Source organism: Crinia signifera, chromosome 11, assembly GCF_055691185.1.
Source record: "Crinia signifera chromosome 11, ASM5569118v1, whole genome shotgun sequence".
NCBI classification, from domain to species: domain Eukaryota; kingdom Metazoa; phylum Chordata; class Amphibia; order Anura; family Myobatrachidae; genus Crinia; species Crinia signifera.
In genome coordinates, this window is record NC_139227.1 from 93,950,101 (window position 1) to 93,971,843 (window position 21,743).

Genomic DNA, 21,743 nt, shown 5'->3' on the forward strand with positions numbered 1-21,743 from the left:
GATAAAAATGTTGATATGGATGTTATTTTTTTTCTGACTGTGATTTCAAAACCATGCACCCGAATTCACTTCTTTAAACTCAGTAATGCATTTTGGATGTGTACCTAGAGTTTAAAGCAGAAAAACAGGAACTTTTAGAATTTTCATTTTTTGACCAAAACGACAGGACCGGAGCTGATAAAAATGTTGATATGGATGTTATTTTTTTTCTGACTGCGATTTCAAAACCATGCACCAGAATTCACTTCTTTCAACTCAGTAATGCATTTTGGATGTGTACCTAGAGTTTAAAGCAGAAAAACAGGAACTTTTAAAATTTTAATTTTTTGACCAAAACGACAGGACCGGAGCTGATAAAAATGTTGATATGGATGTTATTTTTTTTCTGACTGCGATTTCAAAACCATGCACCAGAATTCACTTCTTTCAACTCAGTAATGCATTTTGGATGTGTACCTAGAGTTTAAAGCAGAAAAACAGGAACTTTTAGAATTTTCATTTTTTGACCAAAATGACAGGACCGGAGCTGATAAAAATGTTGATATGGATGTTATTTTTTTTCTGACTGCGATTTCAAAACCATGCACCAGAATTCACTTCTTTCAACTCAGTAATGCATTTTGGATGTGTACCTAGAGTTTAAAGCAGAAAAACAGGAACTTTTAGAATTTTCATTTTTTGACCAAAACGACAGGACCGGAGCTGATAAAAATGTTGATATGGATGTTATTTTTTTTCTGACTAAGATTTCAAAACCATGCACCAGAATTCACTTCTTTCAACTCAGTTATGCATTTTGGATGTGTACCTAGAGTTTAAAGCAGAAAAACAGGAATTTTTCGAATTTTAATTTTTTGACCAAAACGACAGGTCCGGAGCTGATAAAAATGTTGATATGGATGTAATTTTTTTTCTGACTGCGGTTTCAAAACCATGCACCAGAATCAACTTCTTTCAACTCAGTAATGCATTTTGGATGTGTACCTAGAGTTTAAAGCAGAAAAACAGGAACTTTTAGAATTTTAATTTTTTGACCAAAACGACAGGACCGGAGCTTATAAAAATGTTGATATGGATGTTATTTTTTTTCTGACTAAGATTTCAAAACCATGCACCAGAATTCACTTCTTTCAACTCAGTTATGCATTTTGGATGTGTACCTAGAGTTTAAAGTAGAAAAACAGGAACTTTTAGAATTTTCATTTTTTGACGAAAACGACAGGACCGGAGCTGATAAAAATGTTGATATGGATGTAATTTTTTTCTGGCTGCGGTTTCAAAACCATGCACCAGAATCAACTTCTTTCAACTCAGTAATGCATTTTGGATGTGTACCTAGAGTTTAAAGCAGAAAAACAGGAACTTTTAGAATTTTCATTTTTTGACCAAAACGACAGGACCGGAGCTGATAAAAATGTTGATATGGATGTTATTTTTTTTCTGACTAAGATTTCAAAACCATGCACCAGAATTCACTTCTTTCAACTCAGTTATGCATTTTGGATGTGTACCTAGAGTTTAAAGCAGAAAAACAGGAACTTTTAGAATTTTCATTTTTTGACCCAAACGACAGGTCCGGAGCTGATAAAAATGTTGATATGGATGTAATTTTTTTTCTGACTGCGGTTTCAAAACCATGCACCAGAATCAACTTCTTTCAACTCAGTAATGCATTTTGGATGTGTACCTAGAGTTTAAAGCAGAAAAACAGGAGCTTTTAGAATTTTCATTTTTTGACCAAAACGACAGGTCCGGAGCTGATAAAAATGTTGATATGGATGTAATTTTTTTTCTGACTGCGGTTTCAAAACCATGCACCAGAATCAACTTCTTTCAACTCAGTAATGCATTTTGGATGTGTACCTAGAGTTTAAAGCAGAAAAACAGGAGCTTTTAGAATTTTCATTTTTTGACCAAAACGACAGGTCCGGAGCTGATAAAAATGTTGATATGGATGTAATTTTTTTTCTGACTGCGGTTTCAAAACCATGCACCAGAATCAACTTCTTTCAACTCAGTAATACATTTTGGATGTGTACCTAGAGTTTAAAGCAGAAAAACAGGAACTTTTAGAATTTTCATTTTTTGACCAAAACGACAGGACCGGAGCTGATAAAAATGTTAATATGGATGTTATTTTTTTTCTGACTGCGATTTTAAACCCATGCACCAGAATTCACTTCTTTCAACTCAGTAATGCATTTTGGATGTGTACCTAGAGTTTAAAGCAGAAAAACAGGAACTTTTAGAATTTTCATTTTTTGACCAAAACGACAGGTCCAGAGCTGATAAAAATGTTGATATTGATGTAATTTTTTTTCTGACTGCGATTTCAAAACCATGCACCAGAATTCACTTCTTTCAACTCAGTAATGCATTTTGGATGTGTTCCTAGAGTTTAAAGCAGAAAAACAGGAACTTTTAGAATTTTCATTTTTTGACCAAAACGACAGGACCGGAGCTGATAAAAATGTTGATATGGATGTTATTTTTTTCTGACTGTGATTTCAAAACCATGCACCAGAATTCACTTCTTTAAACTCAGTAATGCATTTTGGATGTGTACCTAGAGTTTAAAGCAGAAAAACAGGAACTTTTAGAATTTTCATTTTTTGACCAAAACGACAGGACCGGAGCTGATAAAAATGTTGATATGGATGTTATTTTTTTTCTGACTGCGATTTCAAAACCATGCACCAGAATTCACTTCTTTCAACTCAGTAATGCATTTTGGATGTGTACCTAGAGTTTAAAGCAGAAAAACAGGAACTTTTAAAATTTTAATTTTTTGACCAAAACGACAGGACCGGAGCTGATAAAAATGTTGATATGGATGTTATTTTTTTTCTGACTGCGATTTCAAAACCATGCACCAGAATTCACTTCTTTCAACTCAGTAATGCATTTTGGATGTGTTCCTAGAGTTTAAAGCAGAAAAACAGGAACTTTTAGAATTTTCATTTTTTGACCAAAACGACAGGACCGGAGCTGATAAAAATGTTGATATGGATGTTATTTTTTTTCTGACTGCGATTTCAAAACCATGCACCAGAATTCACTTCTTTCAACTCAGTAATGCATTTTGGATGTGTTCCTAGAGTTTAAAGCAGAAAAACAGGAACTTTTAGAATTTTCATTTTTTGACCAAAACGACAGGACCGGAGCTGATAAAAATGTTGATATGGATGTTATTTTTTTTCTGACTGCGATTTCAAAACCATGCACCAGAATTCACTTCTTTCAACTCAGTAATGCATTTTGGATGTGTACCTAGAGTTTAAAGCAGAAAAACAGGAACTTTTAGAATTTTCATTTTTTGACCAAAACGACAGGACCGGAGCTGATAAAAATGTTGATATGGATGTTATTTTTTTTCTGACTGTGATTTCAAAACCATGCACCAGAATTCACTTCTTTAAACTCAGTAATGCATTTTGGATGTGTACCTAGAGTTTAAAGCAGAAAAACAGGAACTTTTAGAATTTTCATTTTTTGACCAAAACGACAGGACCGGAGCTGATAAAAATGTTGATATGGATGTTATTTTTTTTCTGACTGCGATTTCAAAACCATGCACCAGAATTCACTTCTTTCAACTCAGTAATGCATTTTGGATGTGTACCTAGAGTTTAAAGCAGAAAAACAGGAACTTTTAAAATTTTAATTTTTTGACCAAAACGACAGGACCGGAGCTGATAAAAATGTTGATATGGATGTTATTTTTTTTCTGACTGCGATTTCAAAACCATGCACCAGAATTCACTTCTTTCAACTCAGTAATGCATTTTGGATGTGTACCTAGAGTTTAAAGCAGAAAAACAGGAACTTTTAGAATTTTCATTTTTTGACCAAAATGACAGGACCGGAGCTGATAAAAATGTTGATATGGATGTTATTTTTTTTCTGACTGCGATTTCAAAACCATGCACCAGAATTCACTTCTTTCAACTCAGTAATGCATTTTGGATGTGTACCTAGAGTTTAAAGCAGAAAAACAGGAACTTTTAGAATTTTCATTTTTTGACCAAAACGACAGGACCGGAGCTGATAAAAATGTTGATATGGATGTTATTTTTTTTCTGACTAAGATTTCAAAACCATGCACCAGAATTCACTTCTTTCAACTCAGTTATGCATTTTGGATGTGTACCTAGAGTTTAAAGCAGAAAAACAGGAATTTTTCGAATTTTAATTTTTTGACCAAAACGACAGGTCCGGAGCTGATAAAAATGTTGATATGGATGTAATTTTTTTTCTGACTGCGGTTTCAAAACCATGCACCAGAATCAACTTCTTTCAACTCAGTAATGCATTTTGGATGTGTACCTAGAGTTTAAAGCAGAAAAACAGGAACTTTTAGAATTTTAATTTTTTGACCAAAACGACAGGACCGGAGCTTATAAAAATGTTGATATGGATGTTATTTTTTTTCTGACTAAGATTTCAAAACCATGCACCAGAATTCACTTCTTTCAACTCAGTTATGCATTTTGGATGTGTACCTAGAGTTTAAAGCAGAAAAACAGGAACTTTTAGAATTTTCATTTTTTGACCAAAACGACAGGACCGGAGCTGATAAAAATGTTAATATGGATGTTATTTTTTTTCTGACTGCGATTTTAAACCCATGCACCAGAATTCACTTCTTTCAACTCAGTAATGCATTTTGGATGTGTACCTAGAGTTTAAAGCAGAAAAACAGGAACTTTTAGAATTTTCATTTTTTGACCAAAACGACAGGTCCAGAGCTGATAAAAATGTTGATATTGATGTAATTTTTTTTCTGACTGCGATTTCAAAACCATGCACCAGAATTCACTTCTTTCAACTCAGTAATGCATTTTGGATGTGTTCCTAGAGTTTAAAGCAGAAAAACAGGAACTTTTAGAATTTTCATTTTTTGACCAAAACGACAGGACCGGAGCTGATAAAAATGTTGATATGGATGTTATTTTTTTCTGACTGTGATTTCAAAACCATGCACCAGAATTCACTTCTTTAAACTCAGTAATGCATTTTGGATGTGTACCTAGAGTTTAAAGCAGAAAAACAGGAACTTTTAGAATTTTCATTTTTTGACCAAAACGACAGGACCGGAGCTGATAAAAATGTTGATATGGATGTTATTTTTTTTCTGACTGCGATTTCAAAACCATGCACCAGAATTCACTTCTTTCAACTCAGTAATGCATTTTGGATGTGTACCTAGAGTTTAAAGCAGAAAAACAGGAACTTTTAAAATTTTCATTTTTTGACCAAAACGACAGGACCGGAGCTGATAAAAATGTTGATATGGATGTTATTTTTTTTCTGACTGCGATTTCAAAACCATGCACCAGAATTCACTTCTTTCAACTCAGTAATGCATTTTGGATGTGTTCCTAGAGTTTAAAGCAGAAAAACAGGAACTTTTAGAATTTTCATTTTTTGACCAAAACGACAGGACCGGAGCTGATAAAAATGTTGATATGGATGTTATTTTTTTTCTGACTGCGATTTCAAAACCATGCACCAGAATTCACTTCTTTCAACTCAGTAATGCATTTTGGATGTGTTCCTAGAGTTTAAAGCAGAAAAACAGGAACTTTTAGAATTTTCATTTTTTGACCAAAACGACAGGACCGGAGCTGATAAAAATGTTGATATGGATGTTATTTTTTTTCTGACTGCGATTTCAAAACCATGCACCAGAATTCACTTCTTTCAACTCAGTAATGCATTTTGGATGTGTACCTAGAGTTTAAAGCAGAAAAACAGGAACTTTTAGAATTTTCATTTTTTGACCAAAACGACAGGACCGGAGCTGATAAAAATGTTGATATGGATGTTATTTTTTTTCTGACTGTGATTTCAAAACCATGCACCAGAATTCACTTCTTTAAACTCAGTAATGCATTTTGGATGTGTACCTAGAGTTTAAAGCAGAAAAACAGGAACTTTTAGAATTTTCATTTTTTGACCAAAACGACAGGACCGGAGCTGATAAAAATGTTGATATGGATGTTATTTTTTTTCTGACTGCGATTTCAAAACCATGCACCAGAATTCACTTCTTTCAACTCAGTAATGCATTTTGGATGTGTACCTAGAGTTTAAAGCAGAAAAACAGGAACTTTTAAAATTTTAATTTTTTGACCAAAACGACAGGACCGGAGCTGATAAAAATGTTGATATGGATGTTATTTTTTTTCTGACTGCGATTTCAAAACCATGCACCAGAATTCACTTCTTTCAACTCAGTAATGCATTTTGGATGTGTACCTAGAGTTTAAAGCAGAAAAACAGGAACTTTTAGAATTTTCATTTTTTGACCAAAATGACAGGACCGGAGCTGATAAAAATGTTGATATGGATGTTATTTTTTTTCTGACTGCGATTTCAAAACCATGCACCAGAATTCACTTCTTTCAACTCAGTAATGCATTTTGGATGTGTACCTAGAGTTTAAAGCAGAAAAACAGGAACTTTTAGAATTTTCATTTTTTGACCAAAACGACAGGACCGGAGCTGATAAAAATGTTGATATGGATGTTATTTTTTTTCTGACTAAGATTTCAAAACCATGCACCAGAATTCACTTCTTTCAACTCAGTTATGCATTTTGGATGTGTACCTAGAGTTTAAAGCAGAAAAACAGGAATTTTTCGAATTTTAATTTTTTGACCAAAACGACAGGTCCGGAGCTGATAAAAATGTTGATATGGATGTAATTTTTTTTCTGACTGCGGTTTCAAAACCATGCACCAGAATCAACTTCTTTCAACTCAGTAATGCATTTTGGATGTGTACCTAGAGTTTAAAGCAGAAAAACAGGAACTTTTAGAATTTTAATTTTTTGACCAAAACGACAGGACCGGAGCTTATAAAAATGTTGATATGGATGTTATTTTTTTTCTGACTAAGATTTCAAAACCATGCACCAGAATTCACTTCTTTCAACTCAGTTATGCATTTTGGATGTGTACCTAGAGTTTAAAGTAGAAAAACAGGAACTTTTAGAATTTTCATTTTTTGACCAAAACGACAGGACCGGAGCTGATAAAAATGTTGATATGGATGTAATTTTTTTCTGGCTGCGGTTTCAAAACCATGCACCAGAATCAACTTCTTTCAACTCAGTAATGCATTTTGGATGTGTACCTAGAGTTTAAAGCAGAAAAACAGGAACTTTTAGAATTTAAATTTTTTGACCAAAACGACAGGACCGGAGCTGATAAAAATGTTGATATGGATGTTATTTTTTTTCTGACTAAGATTTCAAAACCATGCACCAGAATTCACTTCTTTCAACTCAGTTATGCATTTTGGATGTGTACCTAGAGTTTAAAGCAGAAAAACAGGAACTTTTAGAATTTTCATTTTTTGACCCAAACGACAGGTCCGGAGCTGATAAAAATGTTGATATGGATGTAATTTTTTTTCTGACTGCGGTTTCAAAACCATGCACCAGAATCAACTTCTTTCAACTCAGTAATGCATTTTGGATGTGTACCTAGAGTTTAAAGCAGAAAAACAGGAGCTTTTAGAATTTTCATTTTTTGACCAAAACGACAGGTCCGGAGCTGATAAAAATGTTGATATGGATGTAATTTTTTTTCTGACTGCGGTTTCAAAACCATGCACCAGAATCAACTTCTTTCAACTCAGTAATACATTTTGGATGTGTACCTAGAGTTTAAAGCAAAAAAACAGGAACTTTTAGAATTTTCATTTTTTGACCAAAACGACAGGACCGGAGCTGATAAAAATGTTAATATGGATGTTATTTTTTTTCTGACTGCGATTTTAAACCCATGCACCAGAATTCACTTCTTTCAACTCAGTAATGCATTTTGGATGTGTACCTAGAGTTTAAAGCAGAAAAACAGGAACTTTTAGAATTTTCATTTTTTGACCAAAACGACAGGTCCAGAGCTGATAAAAATGTTGATATTGATGTAATTTTTTTTCTGACTGCGATTTCAAAACCATGCACCAGAATTCACTTCTTTCAACTCAGTAATGCATTTTGGATGTGTTCCTAGAGTTTAAAGCAGAAAAACAGGAACTTTTAGAATTTTCATTTTTTGACCAAAACGACAGGACCGGAGCTGATAAAAATGTTGATATGGATGTTATTTTTTTTCTGACTGTGATTTCAAAACCATGCACCAGAATTCACTTCTTTAAACTCAGTAATGCATTTTGGATGTGTACCTAGAGTTTAAAGCAGAAAAACAGGAACTTTTAGAATTTTCATTTTTTGACCAAAACGACCGGACCGGAGCTGATAAAAATGTTGATATGGATGTTATTTTTTTTCTGACTGCGATTTCAAAACCATGCACCAGAATTCACTTCTTTCAACTCAGTAATGCATTTTGGATGTGTACCTAGAGTTTAAAGCAGAAAAACAGGAACTTTTAAAATTTTCATTTTTTGACCAAAACGACAGGACCGGAGCTGATAAAAATGTTGATATGGATGTTATTTTTTTTCTGACTAAGATTTCAAAACCATGCACCAGAATTCACTTCTTTCAACTCAGTTATGCATTTTGGATGTGTACCTAGAGTTTAAAGCAGAAAAACAGGAACTTTTAGAATTTTCATTTTTTGAACAAAACGACAGGACCGGAGCTGATAAAAATGTTGATATGGATGTTATTTTTTTTCTGACTAAGATTTCAAAACCATGCACCAGAATTCACTTCTTTCAACTCAGTAATGCATTTTGGATGTGTTCCTAGAGTTTAAAGCAGAAAAACAGGAACTTTTAGAGATTTCATTTTTTGACCAAAACGACAGGACCGGAGCTGATAAAAATGTTGATATGGATGTTATTTTTTTTCTGACTGCGATTTCAAAACCATGCACCAGAATTCACTTCTTTCAACTCAGTAATGCATTTTGGATGTGTACCTAGAGTTTAAAGCAGAAAAACAGGAACTTTTAGAATTTTCATTTTTTGACCAAAACGACAGGACCGGAGCTGATAAAAATGTTGATATGGATGTTATTTTTTTTCTGACTGTGATTTCAAAACCATGCACCAGAATTCACTTCTTTAAACTCAGTAATGCATTTTGGATGTGTACCTAGAGTTTAAAGCAGAAAAACAGGAACTTTTAGAATTTTCATTTTTTGACCAAAACGACAGGACCGGAGCTGATAAAAATGTTGATATGGATGTTATTTTTTTTCTGACTGCGATTTCAAAACCATGCACCAGAATTCACTTCTTTCAACTCAGTAATGCATTTTGGATGTGTACCTAGAGTTTAAAGCAGAAAAACAGGAACTTTTAAAATTTTAATTTTTTGACCAAAACGACAGGACCGGAGCTGATAAAAATGTTGATATGGATGTTATTTTTTTTCTGACTGCGATTTCAAAACCATGCACCAGAATTCACTTCTTTCAACTCAGTAATGCATTTTGGATGTGTACCTAGAGTTTAAAGCAGAAAAACAGGAACTTTTAGAATTTTCATTTTTTGACCAAAATGACAGGACCGGAGCTGATAAAAATGTTGATATGGATGTTATTTTTTTTCTGACTGCGATTTCAAAACCATGCACCAGAATTCACTTCTTTCAACTCAGTAATGCATTTTGGATGTGTACCTAGAGTTTAAAGCAGAAAAACAGGAACTTTTAGAATTTTCATTTTTTGACCAAAACGACAGGACCGGAGCTGATAAAAATGTTGATATGGATGTTATTTTTTTTCTGACTAAGATTTCAAAACCATGCACCAGAATTCACTTCTTTCAACTCAGTTATGCATTTTGGATGTGTACCTAGAGTTTAAAGCAGAAAAACAGGAATTTTTCGAATTTTAATTTTTTGACCAAAACGACAGGTCCGGAGCTGATAAAAATGTTGATATGGATGTAATTTTTTTTCTGACTGCGGTTTCAAAACCATGCACCAGAATCAACTTCTTTCAACTCAGTAATGCATTTTGGATGTGTACCTAGAGTTTAAAGCAGAAAAACAGGAACTTTTAGAATTTTATTTTTTGACCAAAACGACAGGACCGGAGCTTATAAAAATGTTGATATGGATGTTATTTTTTTTCTGACTAAGATTTCAAAACCATGCACCAGAATTCACTTCTTTCAACTCAGTTATGCATTTTGGATGTGTACCTAGAGTTTAAAGTAGAAAAACAGGAACTTTTAGAATTTTCATTTTTTGACCAAAACGACAGGACCGGAGCTGATAAAAATGTTGATATGGATGTAATTTTTTTCTGGCTGCGGTTTCAAAACCATGCACCAGAATCAACTTCTTTCAACTCAGTAATGCATTTTGGATGTGTACCTAGAGTTTAAAGCAGAAAAACAGGAACTTTTAGAATTTTAATTTTTTGACCAAAACGACAGGACCGGAGCTGATAAAAATGTTGATATGGATGTTATTTTTTTTCTGACTAAGATTTCAAAACCATGCACCAGAATTCACTTCTTTCAACTCAGTTATGCATTTTGGATGTGTACCTAGAGTTTAAAGCAGAAAAACAGGAACTTTTAGAATTTTCATTTTTTGACCCAAACGACAGGTCCGGAGCTGATAAAAATGTTGATATGGATGTAATTTTTTTTCTGACTGCGGTTTCAAAACCATGCACCAGAATCAACTTCTTTCAACTCAGTAATGCATTTTGGATGTGTACCTAGAGTTTAAAGCAGAAAAACAGGAGCTTTTAGAATTTTCATTTTTTGACCAAAACGACAGGTCCGGAGCTGATAAAAATGTTGATATGGATGTAATTTTTTTTCTGACTGCGGTTTCAAAACTATGCACCAGAATCAACTTCTTTCAACTCAGTAATACATTTTGGATGTGTACCTAGAGTTTAAAGCAGAAAAACAGGAACTTTTAGAATTTTCATTTTTTGACCAAAACGACAGGACCGGAGCTGATAAAAATGTTAATATGGATGTTATTTTTTTTCTGACTGCGATTTTAAACCCATGCACCAGAATTCACTTCTTTCAACTCAGTAATGCATTTTGGATGTGTACCTAGAGTTTAAAGCAGAAAAACAGGAACTTTTAGAATTTTCATTTTTTGACCAAAACGACAGGTCCAGAGCTGATAAAAATGTTGATATTGATGTAATTTTTTTTCTGACTGCGATTTCAAAACCATGCACCAGAATTCACTTCTTTCAACTCAGTAATGCATTTTGGATGTGTTCCTAGAGTTTAAAGCAGAAAAACAGGAACTTTTAGAATTTTCATTTTTTGACCAAAACGACAGGACCGGAGCTGATAAAAATGTTGATATGGATGTTATTTTTTTCTGACTGTGATTTCAAAACCATGCACCAGAATTCACTTCTTTAAACTCAGTAATGCATTTTGGATGTGTACCTAGAGTTTAAAGCAGAAAAACAGGAACTTTTAAAATTTTCATTTTTTGACCAAAACGACAGGACCGGAGCTGATAAAAATGTTGATATGGATGTTATTTTTTTTCTGACTGCGATTTCAAAACCATGCACCAGAATTCACTTCTTTCAACTCAGTAATGCATTTTGGATGTGTTCCTAGAGTTTAAAGCAGAAAAACAGGAACTTTTAGAATTTTCATTTTTTGACCAAAACGACAGGACCGGAGCTGATAAAAATGTTGATATGGATGTTATTTTTTTTCTGACTGCGATTTCAAAACCATGCACCAGAATTCACTTCTTTCAACTCAGTAATGCATTTTGGATGTGTTCCTAGAGTTTAAAGCAGAAAAACAGGAACTTTTAGAATTTTCATTTTTTGACCAAAACGACAGGACCGGAGCTGATAAAAATGTTGATATGGATGTTATTTTTTTTCTGACTGCGATTTCAAAACCATGCACCAGAATTCACTTCTTTCAACTCAGTAATGCATTTTGGATGTGTACCTAGAGTTTAAAGCAGAAAAACAGGAACTTTTAGAATTTTCATTTTTTGACCAAAACGACAGGACCGGAGCTGATAAAAATGTTGATATGGATGTTATTTTTTTTCTGACTGTGATTTCAAAACCATGCACCCGAATTCACTTCTTTAAACTCAGTAATGCATTTTGGATGTGTACCTAGAGTTTAAAGCAGAAAAACAGGAACTTTTAGAATTTTCATTTTTTGACCAAAACGACAGGACCGGAGCTGATAAAAATGTTGATATGGATGTTATTTTTTTTCTGACTGCGATTTCAAAACCATGCACCAGAATTCACTTCTTTCAACTCAGTAATGCATTTTGGATGTGTACCTAGAGTTTAAAGCAGAAAAACAGGAACTTTTAAAATTTTAATTTTTTGACCAAAACGACAGGACCGGAGCTGATAAAAATGTTGATATGGATGTTATTTTTTTTCTGACTGCGATTTCAAAACCATGCACCAGAATTCACTTCTTTCAACTCAGTAATGCATTTTGGATGTGTACCTAGAGTTTAAAGCAGAAAAACAGGAACTTTTAGAATTTTCATTTTTTGACCAAAATGACAGGACCGGAGCTGATAAAAATGTTGATATGGATGTTATTTTTTTTCTGACTGCGATTTCAAAACCATGCACCAGAATTCACTTCTTTCAACTCAGTAATGCATTTTGGATGTGTACCTAGAGTTTAAAGCAGAAAAACAGGAACTTTTAGAATTTTCATTTTTTGACCAAAACGACAGGACCGGAGCTGATAAAAATGTTGATATGGATGTTATTTTTTTTCTGACTAAGATTTCAAAACCATGCACCAGAATTCACTTCTTTCAACTCAGTTATGCATTTTGGATGTGTACCTAGAGTTTAAAGCAGAAAAACAGGAATTTTTCGAATTTTAATTTTTTGACCAAAACGACAGGTCCGGAGCTGATAAAAATGTTGATATGGATGTAATTTTTTTTCTGACTGCGGTTTCAAAACCATGCACCAGAATCAACTTCTTTCAACTCAGTAATGCATTTTGGATGTGTACCTAGAGTTTAAAGCAGAAAAACAGGAACTTTTAGAATTTTAATTTTTTGACCAAAACGACAGGACCGGAGCTTATAAAAATGTTGATATGGATGTTATTTTTTTTCTGACTAAGATTTCAAAACCATGCACCAGAATTCACTTCTTTCAACTCAGTTATGCATTTTGGATGTGTACCTAGAGTTTAAAGTAGAAAAACAGGAACTTTTAGAATTTTCATTTTTTGACCAAAACGACAGGACCGGAGCTGATAAAAATGTTGATATGGATGTAATTTTTTTCTGGCTGCGGTTTCAAAACCATGCACCAGAATCAACTTCTTTCAACTCAGTAATGCATTTTGGATGTGTACCTAGAGTTTAAAGCAGAAAAACAGGAACTTTTAGAATTTTCATTTTTTGACCAAAACGACAGGACCGGAGCTGATAAAAATGTTGATATGGATGTTATTTTTTTTCTGACTAAGATTTCAAAACCATGCACCAGAATTCACTTCTTTCAACTCAGTTATGCATTTTGGATGTGTACCTAGAGTTTAAAGCAGAAAAACAGGAACTTTTAGAATTTTCATTTTTTGACCCAAACGACAGGTCCGGAGCTGATAAAAATGTTGATATGGATGTAATTTTTTTTCTGACTGCGGTTTCAAAACCATGCACCAGAATCAACTTCTTTCAACTCAGTAATGCATTTTGGATGTGTACCTAGAGTTTAAAGCAGAAAAACAGGAGCTTTTAGAATTTTCATTTTTTGACCAAAACGACAGGTCCGGAGCTGATAAAAATGTTGATATGGATGTAATTTTTTTTCTGACTGCGGTTTCAAAACCATGCACCAGAATCAACTTCTTTCAACTCAGTAATGCATTTTGGATGTGTACCTAGAGTTTAAAGCAGAAAAACAGGAGCTTTTAGAATTTTCATTTTTTGACCAAAACGACAGGTCCGGAGCTGATAAAAATGTTGATATGGATGTAATTTTTTTTCTGACTGCGGTTTCAAAACCATGCACCAGAATCAACTTCTTTCAACTCAGTAATACATTTTGGATGTGTACCTAGAGTTTAAAGCAGAAAAACAGGAACTTTTAGAATTTTCATTTTTTGACCAAAACGACAGGACCGGAGCTGATAAAAATGTTAATATGGATGTTATTTTTTTTCTGACTGCGATTTTAAACCCATGCACCAGAATTCACTTCTTTCAACTCAGTAATGCATTTTGGATGTGTACCTAGAGTTTAAAGCAGAAAAACAGGAACTTTTAGAATTTTCATTTTTTGACCAAAACGACAGGTCCAGAGCTGATAAAAATGTTGATATTGATGTAATTTTTTTTCTGACTGCGATTTCAAAACCATGCACCAGAATTCACTTCTTTCAACTCAGTAATGCATTTTGGATGTGTTCCTAGAGTTTAAAGCAGAAAAACAGGAACTTTTAGAATTTTCATTTTTTGACCAAAACGACAGGACCGGAGCTGATAAAAATGTTGATATGGATGTTATTTTTTTCTGACTGTGATTTCAAAACCATGCACCAGAATTCACTTCTTTAAACTCAGTAATGCATTTTGGATGTGTACCTAGAGTTTAAAGCAGAAAAACAGGAACTTTTAGAATTTTCATTTTTTGACCAAAACGACAGGACCGGAGCTGATAAAAATGTTGATATGGATGTTATTTTTTTTCTGACTGCGATTTCAAAACCATGCACCAGAATTCACTTCTTTCAACTCAGTAATGCATTTTGGATGTGTACCTAGAGTTTAAAGCAGAAAAACAGGAACTTTTAAAATTTTCATTTTTTGACCAAAACGACAGGACCGGAGCTGATAAAAATGTTGATATGGATGTTATTTTTTTTCTGACTGCGATTTCAAAACCATGCACCAGAATTCACTTCTTTCAACTCAGTAATGCATTTTGGATGTGTTCCTAGAGTTTAAAGCAGAAAAACAGGAACTTTTAGAATTTTCATTTTTTGACCAAAACGACAGGACCGGAGCTGATAAAAATGTTGATATGGATGTTATTTTTTTTCTGACTGCGATTTCAAAACCATGCACCAGAATTCACTTCTTTCAACTCAGTAATGCATTTTGGATGTGTTCCTAGAGTTTAAAGCAGAAAAACAGGAACTTTTAGAATTTTCATTTTTTGACCAAAACGACAGGACCGGAGCTGATAAAAATGTTGATATGGATGTTATTTTTTTTCTGACTGCGATTTCAAAACCATGCACCAGAATTCACTTCTTTCAACTCAGTAATGCATTTTGGATGTGTACCTAGAGTTTAAAGCAGAAAAACAGGAACTTTTAGAATTTTCATTTTTTGACCAAAACGACAGGACCGGAGCTGATAAAAATGTTGATATGGATGTTATTTTTTTTCTGACTGTGATTTCAAAACCATGCACCAGAATTCACTTCTTTAAACTCAGTAATGCATTTTGGATGTGTACCTAGAGTTTAAAGCAGAAAAACAGGAACTTTTAGAATTTTCATTTTTTGACCAAAACGACAGGACCGGAGCTGATAAAAATGTTGATATGGATGTTATTTTTTTTCTGACTGCGATTTCAAAACCATGCACCAGAATTCACTTCTTTCAACTCAGTAATGCATTTTGGATGTGTACCTAGAGTTTAAAGCAGAAAAACAGGAACTTTTAAAATTTTAATTTTTTGACCAAAACGACAGGACCGGAGCTGATAAAAATGTTGATATGGATGTTATTTTTTTTCTGACTGCGATTTCAAAACCATGCACCAGAATTCACTTCTTTCAACTCAGTAATGCATTTTGGATGTGTACCTAGAGTTTAAAGCAGAAAAACAGGAACTTTTAGAATTTTCATTTTTTGACCAAAATGACAGGACCGGAGCTGATAAAAATGTTGATATGGATGTTATTTTTTTTCTGACTGCGATTTCAAAACCATGCACCAGAATTCACTTCTTTCAACTCAGTAATGCATTTTGGATGTGTACCTAGAGTTTAAAGCAGAAAAACAGGAACTTTTAGAATTTTCATTTTTTGACCAAAACGACAGGACCGGAGCTGATAAAAATGTTGATATGGATGTTATTTTTTTTCTGACTAAGATTTCAAAACCATGCACCAGAATTCACTTCTTTCAACTCAGTTATGCATTTTGGATGTGTACCTAGAGTTTAAAGCAGAAAAACAGGAATTTTTCGAATTTTAATTTTTTGACCAAAACGACAGGTCCGGAGCTGATAAAAATGTTGATATGGATGTAATTTTTTTTCTGACTGCGGTTTCAAAACCATGCACCAGAATCAACTTCTTTCAACTCAGTAATGCATTTTGGATGTGTACCTAGAGTTTAAAGCAGAAAAACAGGAACTTTTAGAATTTTAATTTTTTGACCAAAACGACAGGACCGGAGCTTATAAAAATGTTGATATGGATGTTATTTTTTTTCTGACTAAGATTTCAAAACCATGCACCAGAATTCACTTCTTTCAACTCAGTTATGCATTTTGGATGTGTACCTAGAGTTTAAAGTAGAAAAACAGGAACTTTTAGAATTTTCATTTTTTGACCAAAACGACAGGACCGGAGCTGATAAAAATGTTGATATGGATGTAATTTTTTTCTGGCTGCGGTTTCAAAACCATGCACCAGAATCAACTTCTTTCAACTCAGTAATGCATTTTGGATGTGTACCTAGAGTTTAAAGCAGAAAAACAGGAACTTTTAGAATTTAAATTTTTTGACCAAAACGACAGGACCGGAGCTGATAAAAATGTTGATATGGATGTTATTTTTTTTCTGACTAAGATTTCAAAACCATGCACCAGAATTCACTTCTTTCAACTCAGTTATGCATTTTGGATGTGTACCTAGAGTTTAAAGCAGAAAAACAGGAACTTTTAGAATTTTCATTTTTTGACCCAAACGACAGGTCCGGAGCTGATAAAAATGTTGATATGGATGTAATTTTTTTTCTGACTGCGGTTTCAAAACCATGCACCAGAATCAACTTCTTTCAACTCAGTAATGCATTTTGGATGTGTACCTAGAGTTTAAAGCAGAAAAACAGGAGCTTTTAGAATTTTCATTTTTTGACCAAAACGACAGGTCCGGAGCTGATAAAAATGTTGATATGGATGTAATTTTTTTTCTGACTGCGGTTTCAAAACCATGCACCAGAATCAACTTCTTTCAACTCAGTAATACATTTTGGATGTGTACCTAGAGTTTAAAGCAGAAAAACAGGAACTTTTAGAATTTTCATTTTTTGACCAAAACGACAGGACCGGAGCTGATAAAAATGTTAATATGGATGTTATTTTTTTTCTGACTGCGATTTTAAACCCATGCACCAGAATTCACTTCTTTCAACTCAGTAATGCATTTTGGATGTGTACCTAGAGTTTAAAGCAGAAAAACAGGAACTTTTAGAATTTTCATTTTTTGACCAAAACGACAGGTCCAGAGCTGATAAAAATGTTGATATTGATGTAATTTTTTTTCTGACTGCGATTTCAAAACCATGCACCAGAATTCACTTCTTTCAACTCAGTAATGCATTTTGGATGTGTTCCTAGAGTTTAAAGCAGAAAAACAGGAACTTTTAGAATTTTCATTTTTTGACCAAAACGACAGGACCGGAGCTGATAAAAATGTTGATATGGATGTTATTTTTTTTCTGACTGTGATTTCAAAACCATGCACCAGAATTCACTTCTTTAAACTCAGTAATGCATTTTGGATGTGTACCTAGAGTTTAAAGCAGAAAAACAGGAACTTTTAGAATTTTCATTTTTTGACCAAAACGACAGGACCGGAGCTGATAAAAATGTTGATATGGATGTTATTTTTTTTCTGACTGCGATTTCAAAACCATGCACCAGAATTCACTTCTTTCAACTCAGTAATGCATTTTGGATGTGTACCTAGAGTTTAAAGCAGAAAAACAGGAACTTTTAAAATTTTCATTTTTTGACCAAAACGACAGGACCGGAGCTGATAAAAATGTTGATATGGATGTTACTTTTTTTCTGACTGCGATTTCAAAACCATGCACCAGAATTCACTTCTTTCAACTCAGTAATGCATTTTGGATGTGTACCTAGAGTTTAAAGCAGAAAAACAGGAACTTTTAGAATTTTCATTTTTTGACCAAAATGACAGGACCGGAGCTGATAAAAATGTTGATATGGATGTTATTTTTTTTCTGACTGCGATTTCAAAACCATGCACCAGAATTCACTTCTTTCAACTCAGTAATGCATTTTGGATGTGTACCTAGAGTTTAAAGCAGAAAAACAGGAACTTTTAGAATTTTCATTTTTTGACCAAAACGACAGGACCGGAGCTGATAAAAATGTTAATATGGATGTTATTTTTTTTCTGACTGCGATTTTAAACCCATGCACCAGAATTCACTTCTTTCAACTCAGTAATGCATTTTGGATGTGTACCTAGAGTTTAAAGCAGAAAAACAGGAACTTTTAGAATTTTCATTTTTTGACCAAAACGACAGGTCCAGAGCTGATAAAAATGTTGATATTGATGTAATTTTTTTTCTGACTGCGATTTCAAAACCATGCACCAGAATTCACTTCTTTCAACTCAGTAATGCATTTTGGATGTGTTCCTAGAGTTTAAAGCAGAAAAACAGGAACTTTTAGAATTTTCATTTTTTGACCAAAACGACAGGACCGGAGCTGATAAAAATGTTGATATGGATGTTATTTTTTTTCTGACTGTGATTTCAAAACCATGCACCAGAATTCACTTCTTTAAACTCAGTAATGCATTTTGGATGTGTACCTAGAGTTTAAAGCAGAAAAACAGGAACTTTTAGAATTTTCATTTTTTGACCAAAACGACAGGACCGGAGCTGATAAAAATGTTGATATGGATGTTATTTTTTTTCTGACTGCGATTTCAAAACCATGCACCAGAATTCACTTCTTTCAACTCAGTAATGCATTTTGGATGTGTACCTAGAGTTTAAAGCAGAAAAACAGGAACTTTTAAAATTTTCATTTTTTGACCAAAACGACAGGACCGGAGCTGATAAAAATGTTGATATGGATGTTACTTTTTTTCTGACTGCGATTTCAAAACCATGCACCAGAATTCACTTCTTTCAACTCAGTAATGCATTTTGGATGTGTACCTAGAGTTTAAAGCAGAAAAACAGGAACTTTTAGAATTTTCATTTTTTGACCAAAATGACAGGACCGGAGCTGATAAAAATGTTGATATGGATGTTATTTTTTTTCTGACTGCGATTTCAAAACCATGCACCAGAATTCACTTCTTTCAACTCAGTAATGCATTTTGGATGTGTACCTAGAGTTTAAAGCAGAAAAACAGGAACTTTTAGAATTTTCATTTTTTGACCAAAACGACAGGACCGGAGCTGATAAAAATGTTGATATGGATGTAATTTTTTTCTGGCTGCGGTTTCAAAACCATGCACCAGAATCAACTTCTTTCAACTCAGTAATGCATTTTGGATGTGTACCTAGAGTTTAAAGCAGAAAAACAGGAACTTTTAGAATTTTCATTTTTTGACCAAAACGACAGGACCGGAGCTGATAAAAATGTTGATATGGATGTTATTTTTTTTCTGACTGTGATTTCAAAACCATGCACCAGAATTCACTTCTTTAAACTCAGTAATGCATTTTGGATGTGTACCTAGAGTTTAAAGCAGAAAAACAGGAACTTTTAGAATTTTCATTTTTTGACCAAAACGACAGGACCGGAGCTGATAAAAATGTTGATATGGATGTTATTTTTTTTCTGACTGCGATTTCAAAACCATGCACCAGAATTCACTTCTTTCAACTCAGTAATGCATTTTGGATGTGTACCTAGAGTTTAAAGCAGAAAAACAGGAACTTTTAAAATTTTCATTTTTTGACCAAAACGACAGGACCGGAGCTGATAAAAATGTTGATATGGATGTTATTTTTTTTCTGACTGCGATTTCAAAACCATGCACCAGAATTCACTTCTTTCAACTCAGTAATGCATTTTGGATGTGTACCTAGAGTTTAAAGCAGAAAAACAGGAACTTTTAGAATTTTCATTTTTTGACCAAAACGACAGGACCGGAGCTGATAAAAATGTTGATATGGATGTTATTTTTTTTCTGACTGTGATTTCAAAACCATGCACCAGAATTCACTTCTTTAAACTCAGTAATGCATTTTGGATGTGTACCTAGAGTTTAAAGCAGAAAAACAGGAACTTTTAGAATTTTCATTTTTTGACCAAAACGACAGGACCGGAGCTGATAAAAATGTTGATATGGATGTTATTTTTTTTCTGACTGCGATTTCAAAACCATGCACCAGAATTCACTTCTTTCAACTCAGTAATGCATTTTGGATGTGTACCTAGAGTTTAAAGCAGAAAAACAGGAACTTTTAAAATTTTCATTTTTTGACCAAAACGACAGGACCGGAGCTGATAAAAATGTTGATATGGATGTTATTTTTTTTCTGACTGCGATTTCAAAACCATGCACCAGAATTCACTTCTTTCAACTCAGTAATGCATTTTGGATGTGTACCTAGAGTTTAAAGCAGAAAAACAGGAACTTTTAGAATTTTCATTTTTTGACCAAAACGACAGGACCGGAGCTGATAAAAATGTTGATATGGATGTTATTTTTTTTTCTGACTGCGATTTCAAAACCATGCACCAGAATTCACTTCTTTCAACTCAGTAATGCATTTTGGATGTGTACCTAGAGTTTAAAGCAGAAAAACAGGAACTTTTAGAATTTTCATTTTTTGACCAAAACGACAGGACCGGAGCTGATAAAAATGTTGATATGGATGTAATTTTTTTCTGGCTGCGGTTTCAAAACCATGCACCAGAATCAACTTCTTTCAACTCAGTAATGCATTTTGGATGTGTACCTAGAGTTTAAAGCAGAAAAACAGGAACTTTTAGAATTTTAATTTTTTGACCAAAACGACAGGACCGGAGCTGATAAAAATGTTGATATGGATGTTATTTTTTTCTGACTAAGATTTCAAAACCATGCACCAGAATTCACTTCTTTCAACTCAGTTATGCATTTTGGATGTGTACCTAGAGTTTAAAGCAGAAAAACAGGAACTTTTAGAATTTTCATTTTTTGAACAAAACGACAGGACCGGAGCTGATAAAAATGTTGATATGGATGTTATTTTTTTTCTGACTAAGATTTCAAAACCATGCACCAGAATTCACTTCTTTCAACTCAGTTATGCATTTTGGATGTGTACCTAGAGTTTAAAGCAGAAAAACAGGAACTTTTAGAATTTTCATTTTTTGACCCAAACGACAGGTCCGGAGCTGATAAAAATGTTGATATGGATGTAATTTTTTTTCTGACTGCGGTTTCAAAACCATGCACCAGAATCAACTTCTTTCAACTCAGTAATGCATTTTGGATGTGTACCTAGAGTTTAAAGCAGAAAAACAGGAGCTTTTAGAATTTTCATTTTTTGACCAAAACGACAGGTCCGGAGCTGATAAAAATGTTGATATGGATGTAATTTTTTTTCTGACTGCGGTTTCAAAACCATGCACCAGAATCAACTTCTTTCAACTCAGTAATACATTTTGGATGTGTACCTAGAGTTTAAAGCAGAAAAACAGGAACTTTTAGAATTTTCATTTTTTGACCAAAACGACAGGACCGGAGCTGATAAAAATGTTAATATGGATGTTATTTTTTTTCTGACTGCGATTTCAAACCCATGCACCAGAATTCACTTCTTTCAACTCAGTAATGCATTTTGGATGTGTACCTA